Below are 15,515 nucleotides of genomic sequence, written 5' to 3' on the forward strand. Positions count from 1 at the left end.
TTCCACAGAACTCTGATCCACAGGATTCTGATGCAAAGAACTCTGATCTGCAGGATTCTGATCTACAGAAATCTGATCCACTGAACTCTGATCCGCAGGACTCTGATCTACAGGACAAGGATTCACAGCACTCTGATCCACAGAAATCTGATCTACAGGACTCTAATCCACAGGACTCTGATCCACAGGACTCCGATCTACAGGACTAGGATTTACAGCACTCTGATCCACAGAAATCTGATCTACAGGACTCTAATCCACAGGACTCTGATCCACAGGACTCCGATCTACAGGACTAGGATTCACAGCACTCTGATCCACAGGACTCTGATCTACAGGACTCTGATCTACAGGAGTAGGATTCACAGCATTCTAATCCACAGAAACCTGATCTACAGGAATCTGTTCAACAGAATTCTGATCCACAGGACTCTGATCTACAGAAGTCTGCCTTACAGGACGCTGATTTACCGGACTCTGATCTGCTGGGCACTGACTTACAGAACATCTGATCTACAGGACTCTGAACCACAGGACTCTGATCTACAGAAATCTGATCTACAAGTCTCTGATCCACAGGACTCTGATCTACAGAAATCTGATCCACTGGACTCTGATCCACAGGATTCTGATCCACAGCACTCTGATCCACAGAAATCTGATCCACAGGACTTTGCTCTGCTGGACTCTGATCCACAGGACACTGATCTTCAGGACTCTGATCCACAGGACTCTGATCTACAGAACTCTGATCTGCAGGACTCTGATCTATAAGACTCTTTTCCACAGAACTCTGATCCACAGGATTCTGATGCAAAGAACTCTGGTCTGCAGGATTCTGATCTACAGGAATCTGATCTACAGGAATCTGTTCAAAAGAATTCTGATCCACAGGACTCTGTTCTACAGACTCTGATCTACAGAAGTCTGATTTACAGGATGCTGATTTAAAGGACTCTGATCTGCCCGACACTGATTTACAGAACATCTGATCTACAGGACTGAACCACAGGACTCTGATCTACAGAAATCTGATCCACTGAACTCTGATCCGCAGGACTCTGATCTACAGGACAAGGATTCACAGCACTCTGATCCACAGAAATCTGATCTACAGGACTCTGATCCACAGGACTCTGATCCACAGGACTCCGATCTACAGGACTAGGATTCACAGCACTCTGATCCACAGGACTCTGATCTACAGGACTCTGATCTACAGGACTAGGATTCACAGCATTCTAATCCACAGAAACCTGATCCACAGGAATCTGTTCAACAGACTTCTGATCCACAGGACTCTGATCTACAGAAGTCTGTTTTACAGGACGCTGATTTACCGGACTCTGATCTGCTGGACACTGACTTACAGAACATCTGATCTACAGGACTCTGAACCACAGGACTCTGATCTACAGAAATCTGATCTACAAGACTCTGATCCACAGAAATCTGATCCACAGGACTTTGCTCTGCTGGACTCTGATCCACAGGACACTGATCTTCAGGACTCTGATCCACAGGACTCTGATCTACAGGACTCTGATCTACAGGACTCTGATCTGCAGGACTCTGATCTATAAGACTCTTTTCCACAGAACTCTGATCCACAGGATTCTGATGCAAAGAACTCTGATCTGCAGGATTCTGATCTACAGGAATCTGATCTACAGGAATCTGTTCAAAAGAATTCTGATCCACAGGACTCTGTTCTACAGACTCTGATCTACAGAAGTCTGATTTACAGGATGCTGATTTAAAGGACTCTGATCTGCCCGACACTGATTTACAGAACATCTGATCTACAGGACTCTGATCCACAGGACACTGATCTTCAGGACTCTGATCTACAGGACTCTGATCCACAGGACACTGATCTTCAGGACTCTGATCCACAGGACTCTGATCTACAGGACTCGGATCTACAGGACTCTGATCTGCAGGACTCTGATCTATAAGACTCTTTTCCACAGAACTCTGATCCACAGGACTCTGATCCAGAGGACTTTGATCTACAGACTCTGATCCACAGGACTCTGATCCACAGGACTCTGATCGACAGAACTCTGATCCACAGGACTCTGATCTACAGGACAAGGATTCACAGCAATCTGATCCACATAAATCTGATCTACAGGACTCTGATCTACAGAAATCTGATCTACAGGGCTGTGGTCCACAGGACTCTGAACCACAGGACTCTGATCCACAGGACACTGATCTTCAGGACACTGATCTTCAGGACTCTGATCCACAGGACTCTGATCCACAGGACTCTGATGCACAGAACTCTGATCTGCAGGATTCTGATCTACAGGAATCTGATCTACAGGAATCTGTTCAAAAGAATTCTGATCCACAGGACTCTGTTCTACAGACTCTGATCTACAGACGTCTAATTTACAGGATGCTGATTTAAAGGTCTCTGATCAGCCCGACACTGATTTACAGAACATCTGAGCTACAAGGCTCTGACCACAGGACTCTGATCTAAAGAAAACTGATCCACTGAACTCTGATCCGCAGGACTCTGATCTTCAGGACTCTGATCCGCAGGACTCTGATCTACAAGACTCTGTTCCAAAGAACTCTGATCCACAGGAGTCTGATTTACAGACTCTGATCTACAGAAATCTGATCCACAGGACTCAGATCCACAGGCTCTGATCCACAGGACTCTGATCCACAGGACTCTGATGCACAGAACTCTGATCTACAAGACTCAGATCTACAGGACTCTGATCCGCAGAACTCTGATCTGAAGGACTCTGATACACAGAACTCTGATCCACAGGACTATGATCCAGAGTACTTTGATCTAGACACTCTGATCTCTAGAAATCTGATCTACAGAAATCTGATCCACAGAACTCTGATCCAGAGGACTCTGATCCACAGAACTCTGATCTACAGGAATAGGATTCACAGCAATCTGATCCACAAAAAGCTGATCTACAGGACTCTGATCTACAGAAATCTGATCTACAGGGATGTGATCCACAGGACTCTGATCTACAGGACTAGGATTCACAGCACTCTAATCAACAAAAATCTGATCTGCAGGACTCTGATCTACATGAATCTGTTCAACAGAAATATGATCCACAGGACTCTGATATACAGACTCTGATCTACAGAAGTCTGATTTACAGGACGCTGATTTACAGGGCTCTGATCTTCCAGACTCTGATTTACAGAACATCTGGTCTACAGGACTCTGAACCACAGGACTCTGATCCACAGGACACTGATCTTATGGACTCTGATCCACAGGACTCTGATGCACAGAACTCTGATCTGCAGGATTCTGATCTACAGGAATCTGATCTACAGGAATCTGTTCAAAAGAATTCTGATCCACAGGACTCTGTTCTACAGACTCTGATCTACAGAAGTCTGATTTACAGGATGCTGATTTAAAGGACTCTGATCTACAGAAGTCTGATTTACAGGATGCTGATTTAAAGGACTCTGATCTGCCCGACACTAATTTACAGAAAATCTGATCTACAGGACTCTGAACCACAGGACTCTGATCTACAGAAATCTGATCCACAGGACACTGATCTTCAGGACTCTGATCCACAGGACTCTGATCCACAGGACTCCGAGCCACAAGACTCTGATGCACAGGACTGTGATCTACAGAAGTCTGATTTACAGGATGCTGATTTAAAGGACTCTGATCTACAGAAGTCTGATTTACAGGATGCTGGTTTAAAGGACTCTGATCTGCCCGACACTAATTTACAGAAAATCTGATCTACAGGACTCTAAACCACAGGACTCTGATCTACAGAAATCTGATCCACAGGACACTGATCTTCAGGACTCTGATCCACAGGACTCTGATCCACAGGACTCCGAGCCACAGGACTCTGATGCACAGGACTGTGATCCACAGGAATCTGATCTGCAGGATTTTGATCTACAGGAATCTGATCTACAGACTCATATCTACAGAAGTCTGATTTACAGGATGCTGATTTAAAGGACTCTGATCTGCCCGACAGTGATTTACAGAACATCTGATCTGCAGGACTCTGAACCACAGGACTCTGATCTACAGAAATCTGATCCACAGGACACTAATCTTCAGGACTCTGATCCACGGGACTCTGATCCACAGGACTCTGATCCACAGGACTCCGAGCCACAGGACTCTGATGCACAGGACTGTGATCCACAGGAATCTGATCCACATGACTCTTATCTACAGGAATCTGTTCAACAGAATTCTGATCCACGGGACTCTGATCTACAGGACTAGGATTCACAGCAATCTGATCCACAGAAATCTGATCTACAGGACTCTGATCTACAGAAATCTGATGTACAGGGCTGTGATCCACAGGACTCTGATCCACAGAACTCTGATCCACAGGACTCTGATCCACACAACTCTGATCCACAGAACTCTGATCCACAGGACTCTGATCTACCGGACTAGGATTCACAGCAATCTGATCCACAGAAATCTGATCTACAGGACTCTGATCTACAGGAATCTGTTCAACAGAAATCTGATCCACAGGACTCTGATCTACAGGACAAGGATTCACAGCACTCTGATCCACAGAAATCTGATCTACAGGACTCTGATCCACAGGACTCTGATCCACAGGACTCCGATCTACAGAAGTCTGTTTTACAGGACGCTGATTTACAGGACTCTGATCTGCTGGACACTGACTTACAGAACATCTGATCTACAGGACTATGAACCACAGGACTCTGATCTATAGAAGTCTGATCTATAAGACTCTGATCCACAGGACTCTGATCTACAGAAATCTGATCCACAGGACACTGATCTTCAGGACTCTGATCCACAGGACTCTGATCCACAGGACTCCGAGCCACAAGACTCTGATGCACAGGACTGTGATCTACAGAAGTCTGATTTACAGGATGCTGATTTAAAGGACTCTGATCTACAGAAGTCTGATTTACAGGATGCTGGTTTAAAGGACTCTGATCTGCCCGACACTAATTTACAGAAAATCTGATCTACAGGACTCTAAACCACAGGACTCTGATCTACAGAAATCTGATCCACAGGACACTGATCTTCAGGACTCTGATCCACAGGACTCTGATCCACAGGACTCCGAGCCACAGGACTCTGATGCACAGGACTGTGATCCACAGGAATCTGATCTGCAGGATTTTGATCTACAGGAATCTGATCTACAGACTCATATCTACAGAAGTCTGATTTACAGGATGCTGATTTAAAGGACTCTGATCTGCCCGACAGTGATTTACAGAACATCTGATCTGCAGGACTCTGAACCACAGGACTCTGATCTACAGAAATCTGATCCACAGGACACTAATCTTCAGGACTCTGATCCACGGGACTCTGATCCACAGGACTCTGATCCACAGGACTCCGAGCCACAGGACTCTGATGCACAGGACTGTGATCCACAGGAATCTGATCCACATGACTCTTATCTACAGGAATCTGTTCAACAGAATTCTGATCCACGGGACTCTGATCTACAGGACTAGGATTCACAGCAATCTGATCCACAGAAATCTGATCTACAGGACTCTGATCTACAGAAATCTGATGTACAGGGCTGTGATCCACAGGACTCTGATCCACAGAACTCTGATCCACAGGACTCTGATCCACACAACTCTGATCCACAGAACTCTGATCCACAGGACTCTGATCTACCGGACTAGGATTCACAGCAATCTGATCCACAGAAATCTGATCTACAGGACTCTGATCTACAGGAATCTGTTCAACAGAAATCTGATCCACAGGACTCTGATCTACAGGACAAGGATTCACAGCACTCTGATCCACAGAAATCTGATCTACAGGACTCTGATCCACAGGACTCTGATCCACAGGACTCCGATCTACAGAAGTCTGTTTTACAGGACGCTGATTTACAGGACTCTGATCTGCTGGACACTGACTTACAGAACATCTGATCTACAGGACTATGAACCACAGGACTCTGATCTATAGAAGTCTGATCTATAAGACTCTGATCCACAGGACTCTGATCTACAGAAATCTGATCCACAGGACACTGATCTTCAGGACTCTGATCCACAGGACTCTGATCCACAGGACTCCGAGCCACAAGACTCTGATGCACAGGACTGTGATCTACAGAAGTCTGATTTACAGGATGCTGATTTAAAGGACTCTGATCTACAGAAGTCTGATTTACAGGATGCTGGTTTAAAGGACTCTGATCTGCCCGACACTAATTTACAGAAAATCTGATCTACAGGACTCTAAACCACAGGACTCTGATCTACAGAAATCTGATCCACAGGACACTGATCTTCAGGACTCTGATCCACAGGACTCTGATCCACAGGACTCCGAGCCACAGGACTCTGATGCACAGGACTGTGATCCACAGGAATCTGATCTGCAGGATTTTGATCTACAGGAATCTGATCTACAGACTCATATCTACAGAAGTCTGATTTACAGGATGCTGATTTAAAGGACTCTGATCTGCCCGACAGTGATTTACAGAACATCTGATCTGCAGGACTCTGAACCACAGGACTCTGATCTACAGAAATCTGATCCACAGGACACTAATCTTCAGGACTCTGATCCACAGGACTCTGATCCATGGGACTCCGAGCCACAGGACTCTGATGCACAGGACTGTGATCCACAGGAATCTGATCCACATGACTCTTATCTACAGGAATCTGTTCAACAGAATTCTGATCCACAGGACTCTGATCTACAGGACTAGGATTCACAGCAATCTGATCCACAGAAATCTGATCTACAGGACTCTGATCTACAGAAATCTGATGTACAGGGCTGTGATCCACAGGACTCTGATCCACAGAACTCTGATCCACAGGACTCTGATCCACACAACTCTGATCCACAGAACTCTGATCCACAGGACTCTGATCTACCGGACTAGGATTCACAGCAATCTGATCCACAGAAATCTGATCTACAGGACTCTGATCTACAGGAATCTGTTCAACAGAAATCTGATCCACAGGACTCTGATCTACAGGACAAGGATTCACAGGACTCTGATCCACAGGACTCCGATCTACAGAAGTCTGTTTTACAGGACGCTGATTTACAGGACTCTGATCTGCTGGACACTGACTTACAGAACATCTGATCTACAGGACTATGAACCACAGGACTCTGATCTATAGAAGTCTGATCTATAAGACTCTGATCCACAGGACTCTGATCTACAGAAATCTGATCCACTGGACTCTGATCCACAAGACTCTGATCCACAGAAATCTGATCCACAGGACTTTGCTCTGCAGGACTCTGATCCACAGGACACTGATCTTCAGTGCTCTGATCCACAGGACTCTGATCCAGAGGACTTTGATCTACGGACTCTGATCCATAGAAATCTGATCTACAGAAATCTGATCCACAGGACTCTGATCCACAGGACTCTGATCCACAGGACGCTGATCTACAGGACTAGGATTCACAGCACTCTAATCCACAGAAACCTGATCTACAGGAATCTATTCAACAGAATTCTGATCCACAGGACTCTGATCTACAGAAGTCTGTTTTACAGGATGCTGATTTACAGGACTCTGATCTGCTGGACACTGACTTACAGATCATCTGATCTACAGGACTCTGAACCACAGGACTCTGATCTACAGAAATCTGATCTACAATACTCTGATCCACAGGACTCTGATCTACAGAAATCTGACCCACTGGACTCTGATCCACAGCACTCTGATCCACAGAAATCTGATCCACAGGACTTTGCTCTGCAGGACTCTGATCCACAGGACACTGATCTTGAGGACTCTGATCCACAGTACTCCAATCTACAGAACTCTGATCTACAGGACTCTAATCTGCAGGACTCTGATCTATAAGACTCTTTTCCACAGAACTCTGATCCACAGGACTCTGATTTACAGACTCTGATCTACAGAAATCTGATCCACAGGGCTCAGATCCACAGGCTCTGATCCACAGGACTAAGATCCACAGGACTCTGATGCACAGAACTCTGATCTACAAGACTCAGATCTACAGGACTCTGATCCGCAGAACTCTGTTCTGAAGGACTCTGATCCACAGGACTCTGATCCAGAGGACTTTGATCTACAGACTCTGATCTACAGACTCTGATCTCTAGAAATCTGATATTCAGAAATCTGATCCACAGGACTCTGATCCACAGAACTCTGATCCGCAGGACTCTGATCTACAGGACTAGGATTCACAGCAATCTGATCCACAGAAATCTGATCTACAGGACTCTGATCTACAGAAATCTGATCTACAGGGCTGTGATCCACAGCAATCTGATCCACATAAATCTGATCTACAGGACTCTGATCTACAGAAATCTGATCTACAGGGCTGTGGTCCACAGGACTCTGAACCACAGGACTCTGATCCATAGGACACTGATCTTCAGGACACTGATCTTCAGGACTCTGATCCACAGGACTCTGATCCACAGGACTTTGATGCACAGAACTCTGATCTGCAGGATTCTGATCTACAGGAATCTGATCTACAGGAATCTGTTCAAAAGAATTCTGATCCACAGGACTCTGTTCTACAGACTCTGATCTACAGAAGTCTGATTTACAGTATGCTGATTTAAAGGACTCTGATCTGGCCGACACTGATTTACAGAACATCTGATCTACAGGACTCTGATCCACAGGACTCTGATCTACAGAAATCTGATCTACAGAAATCTGATCCACAGGACTCTGATCCACAGGACTCTGATCCACAGGACGCTGATCTACAGGACTAGGATTCACAGCACTCTAATCCACAGAAACCTGATCTACAGGAATCTATTCAACAGAATTCTGATCCACAGGACTCTGATCTACAGAAGTCTGTTTTACAGGATGCTGATTTACAGGACTCTGATCTGCTGGACACTGACTTACAGATCATCTGATCTACAGGACTCTGAACCACAGGACTCTGATCTACAGAAATCTGATCTACAAGACTCTGATCCACAGGACTCTGATCTACAGAAATCTGACCCACTGGACTCTGATCCACAGGACTCTGATCCACAGCACTCTGATCCACAGAAATCTGATCCACAGGACTTTGCTCTGCAGGACTCTGATCCACAGAACACTGATCTTCAGGACACTGATCCACAGGACTCCGATCTACAGAACTCTGATCTACAGGACTCTAATCTGCAGGACTCTGATCTATAAGACTCTTTTCCACAGAACTCTGATCCACAGGACTCTGATTTACAGACTCTGATCTACAGAAATCTGATCCACAGGGCTCAGATCCACAGGCTCTGATCCACAGGACTAAGATCCACAGGACTCTGATGCACAGAACTCTGATCTACAAGACTCAGATCTACAGGACTCTGATCCGCAGAACTCTGTTCTGAAGGACTCTGATCCACAGGACTCTGATCCAGAGGACTTTGATCTACAGACTCTGATCTACAGACTCTGATCTCTAGAAATCTGATATTCAGAAATCTGATCCACAGGACTCTGATCCACAGAACTCTGATCCGCAGGACTCTGATCTACAGGACTAGGATTCACAGCAATCTGATCCACAGAAATCTGATCTACAGGACTCTGATCTACAGAAATCTGATCTACAGGGCTGTGATCCACAGCAATCTGATCCACATAAATCTGATCTACAGGACTCTGATCTACAGAAATCTGATCTACAGGGCTGTGGTCCACAGGACTCTGAACCACAGGACTCTGATCCATAGGACACTGATCTTCAGGACACTGATCTTCAGGACTCTGATCCACAGGACTCTGATCCACAGGACTCTGATGCACAGAACTCTGATCTGCAGGATTCTGATCTACAGGAATCTGATCTACAGGAATCTGTTCAAAAGAATTCTGATCCACAGGACTCTGTTCTACAGACTCTGATCTACAGAAGTCTGATTTACAGGATGCTGATTTAAAGGACTCTGATCTGCCCGACACTGATTTACAGAACATCTGATCTACAGGACTCTGATCCACAGGACACTGATCTTCAGGACTCTGATCTACAGGACTCTGATCTTCAGGACTCTGATCCACAGGACTCTGATCCACAGGACTCCGAGCCACAGGACTCTGATGCACAGGACTGTGATCCACAGGAATCTGATCTGCAGGATTTTGATCTACAGGAATCTGATCTACAGACTCATATCTACAGAAGTCTGATTTACAGGATGCTGATTTAAAGGACTCTGATCTGCCCGACAGTGATTTACAGAACATCTGATCTGCAGGACTCTGAACCACAGGACTCTGATCTACAGAAATCTGATCCACAGGACACTAATCTTCAGGACTCTGATCCACAGGACTCTGATCCATGGGACTCCGAGCCACAGGACTCTGATGCACAGGACTGTGATCCACAGGAATCTGATCCACATGACTCTTATCTACAGGAATCTGTTCAACAGAATTCTGATCCACAGGACTCTGATCTACAGGACTAGGATTCACAGCAATCTGATCCACAGAAATCTGATCTACAGGACTCTGATCTACAGAAATCTGATGTACAGGGCTGTGATCCACAGGACTCTGATCCACAGAACTCTGATCCACAGGACTCTGATCCACACAACTCTGATCCACAGAACTCTGATCCACAGGACTCTGATCTACCGGACTAGGATTCACAGCAATCTGATCCACAGAAATCTGATCTACAGGACTCTGATCTACAGGAATCTGTTCAACAGAAATCTGATCCACAGGACTCTGATCTACAGGACAAGGATTCACAGGACTCTGATCCACAGGACTCCGATCTACAGAAGTCTGTTTTACAGGACGCTGATTTACAGGACTCTGATCTGCTGGACACTGACTTACAGAACATCTGATCTACAGGACTATGAACCACAGGACTCTGATCTATAGAAGTCTGATCTATAAGACTCTGATCCACAGGACTCTGATCTACAGAAATCTGATCCACTGGACTCTGATCCACAAGACTCTGATCCACAGAAATCTGATCCACAGGACTTTGCTCTGCAGGACTCTGATCCACAGGACACTGATCTTCAGTGCTCTGATCCACAGGACTCTGATCCAGAGGACTTTGATCTACGGACTCTGATCCATAGAAATCTGATCTACAGAAATCTGATCCACAGGACTCTGATCCACAGGACTCTGATCCACAGGACGCTGATCTACAGGACTAGGATTCACAGCACTCTAATCCACAGAAACCTGATCTACAGGAATCTATTCAACAGAATTCTGATCCACAGGACTCTGATCTACAGAAGTCTGTTTTACAGGATGCTGATTTACAGGACTCTGATCTGCTGGACACTGACTTACAGATCATCTGATCTACAGGACTCTGAACCACAGGACTCTGATCTACAGAAATCTGATCTACAATACTCTGATCCACAGGACTCTGATCTACAGAAATCTGACCCACTGGACTCTGATCCACAGCACTCTGATCCACAGAAATCTGATCCACAGGACTTTGCTCTGCAGGACTCTGATCCACAGGACACTGATCTTGAGGACTCTGATCCACAGTACTCCAATCTACAGAACTCTGATCTACAGGACTCTAATCTGCAGGACTCTGATCTATAAGACTCTTTTCCACAGAACTCTGATCCACAGGACTCTGATTTACAGACTCTGATCTACAGAAATCTGATCCACAGGGCTCAGATCCACAGGCTCTGATCCACAGGACTAAGATCCACAGGACTCTGATGCACAGAACTCTGATCTACAAGACTCAGATCTACAGGACTCTGATCCGCAGAACTCTGTTCTGAAGGACTCTGATCCACAGGACTCTGATCCAGAGGACTTTGATCTACAGACTCTGATCTACAGACTCTGATCTCTAGAAATCTGATATTCAGAAATCTGATCCACAGGACTCTGATCCACAGAACTCTGATCCGCAGGACTCTGATCTACAGGACTAGGATTCACAGCAATCTGATCCACAGAAATCTGATCTACAGGACTCTGATCTACAGAAATCTGATCTACAGGGCTGTGATCCACAGCAATCTGATCCACATAAATCTGATCTACAGGACTCTGATCTACAGAAATCTGATCTACAGGGCTGTGGTCCACAGGACTCTGAACCACAGGACTCTGATCCATAGGACACTGATCTTCAGGACACTGATCTTCAGGACTCTGATCCACAGGACTCTGATCCACAGGACTTTGATGCACAGAACTCTGATCTGCAGGATTCTGATCTACAGGAATCTGATCTACAGGAATCTGTTCAAAAGAATTCTGATCCACAGGACTCTGTTCTACAGACTCTGATCTACAGAAGTCTGATTTACAGTATGCTGATTTAAAGGACTCTGATCTGGCCGACACTGATTTACAGAACATCTGATCTACAGGACTCTGATCCACAGGACTCTGATCTACAGAAATCTGATCTACAGAAATCTGATCCACAGGACTCTGATCCACAGGACTCTGATCCACAGGACGCTGATCTACAGGACTAGGATTCACAGCACTCTAATCCACAGAAACCTGATCTACAGGAATCTATTCAACAGAATTCTGATCCACAGGACTCTGATCTACAGAAGTCTGTTTTACAGGATGCTGATTTACAGGACTCTGATCTGCTGGACACTGACTTACAGATCATCTGATCTACAGGACTCTGAACCACAGGACTCTGATCTACAGAAATCTGATCTACAAGACTCTGATCCACAGGACTCTGATCTACAGAAATCTGACCCACTGGACTCTGATCCACAGGACTCTGATCCACAGCACTCTGATCCACAGAAATCTGATCCACAGGACTTTGCTCTGCAGGACTCTGATCCACAGAACACTGATCTTCAGGACACTGATCCACAGGACTCCGATCTACAGAACTCTGATCTACAGGACTCTAATCTGCAGGACTCTGATCTATAAGACTCTTTTCCACAGAACTCTGATCCACAGGACTCTGATTTACAGACTCTGATCTACAGAAATCTGATCCACAGGGCTCAGATCCACAGGCTCTGATCCACAGGACTAAGATCCACAGGACTCTGATGCACAGAACTCTGATCTACAAGACTCAGATCTACAGGACTCTGATCCGCAGAACTCTGTTCTGAAGGACTCTGATCCACAGGACTCTGATCCAGAGGACTTTGATCTACAGACTCTGATCTACAGACTCTGATCTCTAGAAATCTGATATTCAGAAATCTGATCCACAGGACTCTGATCCACAGAACTCTGATCCGCAGGACTCTGATCTACAGGACTAGGATTCACAGCAATCTGATCCACAGAAATCTGATCTACAGGACTCTGATCTACAGAAATCTGATCTACAGGGCTGTGATCCACAGCAATCTGATCCACATAAATCTGATCTACAGGACTCTGATCTACAGAAATCTGATCTACAGGGCTGTGGTCCACAGGACTCTGAACCACAGGACTCTGATCCATAGGACACTGATCTTCAGGACACTGATCTTCAGGACTCTGATCCACAGGACTCTGATCCACAGGACTCTGATGCACAGAACTCTGATCTGCAGGATTCTGATCTACAGGAATCTGATCTACAGGAATCTGTTCAAAAGAATTCTGATCCACAGGACTCTGTTCTACAGACTCTGATCTACAGAAGTCTGATTTACAGGATGCTGATTTAAAGGACTCTGATCTGCCCGACACTGATTTACAGAACATCTGATCTACAGGACTCTGATCCACAGGACACTGATCTTCAGGACTCTGATCTACAGGACTCTGATCTTCAGGACTCTGATCCACAGGACTCTGATCCACAGGACTCCGAGCCACAGGACTCTGATGCACAGGACTGTGATCCACAGGAATCTGATCTGCAGGATTTTGATCTACAGGAATCTGATCTACAGACTCATATCTACAGAAGTCTGATTTACAGGATGCTGATTTAAAGGACTCTGATCTGCCCGACAGTGATTTACAGAACATCTGATCTGCAGGACTCTGAACCACAGGACTCTGATCTACAGAAATCTGATCCACAGGACACTAATCTTCAGGACTCTGATCCACAGGACTCTGATCCATGGGACTCCGAGCCACAGGACTCTGATGCACAGGACTGTGATCCACAGGAATCTGATCCACATGACTCTTATCTACAGGAATCTGTTCAACAGAATTCTGATCCACAGGACTCTGATCTACAGGACTAGGATTCACAGCAATCTGATCCACAGAAATCTGATCTACAGGACTCTGATCTACAGAAATCTGATGTACAGGGCTGTGATCCACAGGACTCTGATCCACAGAACTCTGATCCACAGGACTCTGATCCACACAACTCTGATCCACAGAACTCTGATCCACAGGACTCTGATCTACCGGACTAGGATTCACAGCAATCTGATCCACAGAAATCTGATCTACAGGACTCTGATCTACAGGAATCTGTTCAACAGAAATCTGATCCACAGGACTCTGATCTACAGGACAAGGATTCACAGGACTCTGATCCACAGGACTCCGATCTACAGAAGTCTGTTTTACAGGACGCTGATTTACAGGACTCTGATCTGCTGGACACTGACTTACAGAACATCTGATCTACAGGACTATGAACCACAGGACTCTGATCTATAGAAGTCTGATCTATAAGACTCTGATCCACAGGACTCTGATCTACAGAAATCTGATCCACTGGACTCTGATCCACAAGACTCTGATCCACAGAAATCTGATCCACAGGACTTTGCTCTGCAGGACTCTGATCCACAGGACACTGATCTTCAGTGCTCTGATCCACAGGACTCTGATCCAGAGGACTTTGATCTACGGACTCTGATCCATAGAAATCTGATCTACAGAAATCTGATCCACAGGACTCTGATCCACAGGACTCTGATCCACAGGACGCTGATCTACAGGACTAGGATTCACAGCACTCTAATCCACAGAAACCTGATCTACAGGAATCTATTCAACAGAATTCTGATCCACAGGACTCTGATCTACAGAAGTCTGTTTTACAGGATGCTGATTTACAGGACTCTGATCTGCTGGACACTGACTTACAGATCATCTGATCTACAGGACTCTGAACCACAGGACTCTGATCTACAGAAATCTGATCTACAATACTCTGATCCACAGGACTCTGATCTACAGAAATCTGACCCACTGGACTCTGATCCACAGCACTCTGATCCACAGAAATCTGATCCACAGGACTTTGCTCTGCAGGACTCTGATCCACAGGACACTGATCTTGAGGACTCTGATCCACAGTACTCCAATCTACAGAACTCTGATCTACAGGACTCTAATCTGCAGGACTCTGATCTATAAGACTCTTTTCCACAGAACTCTGATCCACAGGACTCTGATTTACAGACTCTGATCTACAGAAATCTGATCCACAGGGCTCAGATCCACAGGCTCTGATCCACAGGACTAAGATCCACAGGACTCTGATGCACAGAACTCTGATC

The sequence above is a fragment of the Mobula birostris genome, chromosome 21, assembly GCF_030028105.1.
Source record: "Mobula birostris isolate sMobBir1 chromosome 21, sMobBir1.hap1, whole genome shotgun sequence".
Taxonomy (NCBI): domain Eukaryota; kingdom Metazoa; phylum Chordata; class Chondrichthyes; order Myliobatiformes; family Myliobatidae; genus Mobula; species Mobula birostris.